Source organism: Mastacembelus armatus, chromosome 20 (assembly GCF_900324485.2).
Source record: "Mastacembelus armatus chromosome 20, fMasArm1.2, whole genome shotgun sequence".
NCBI classification, from domain to species: Eukaryota; Metazoa; Chordata; class Actinopteri; order Synbranchiformes; family Mastacembelidae; genus Mastacembelus; species Mastacembelus armatus.
This window is the reverse complement of record NC_046652.1, coordinates 13,348,974-13,349,557: the sequence shown is the minus strand read 5'-3', so window position 1 is coordinate 13,349,557 and position 584 is coordinate 13,348,974.

The window sequence follows — 584 nt, the reverse complement described above, 5'->3', positions numbered from 1 at the left end:
CTTCTTCTTCTTTTTCTCTTTAAGCGGCAAACAGCTGCAGCCACATGGAGCACTACCGCCACCAAGCGTCGACATGAAGAACTTCATCTGGATGTTGGCAAAGACGAGGAGAGAAAATAAAATCAAAACATATTTTCAGTATCGAGTTTATTAAAATTGGAACAATTTCACTTTTTTATATATATATAATTTTAAAACTACAGCAATTAAAACATTATAAAAGCAATGTTATAAATGTAAACAATTGACAGGGGTATCCAGCTTAAGAACAAAATAACTCATCAATTTATAATACAATTAAAATATAGTAATAATCTCGTAATATATATAGTAATAATCACGCAACGTGATTCTTCCTCAACATGGGATATTTTCTGCTGTTTTCTGTGCCTTTCTACCAAATCACTTCTTAGCTATCTGCAAGTCACATCTTTAACCAGCTGTTATTTTTACTTTCTTTGGGAAGGTTAAAGTCTGCCTCCACCTCTTCCTTTCTTCTTCCACAACCAAAAGATCAAAGGCTGAGAATGCCAGTGCTATTTGCAACTTCTTATAAATCATATTCTGCATTTGAAGTGGCTTTA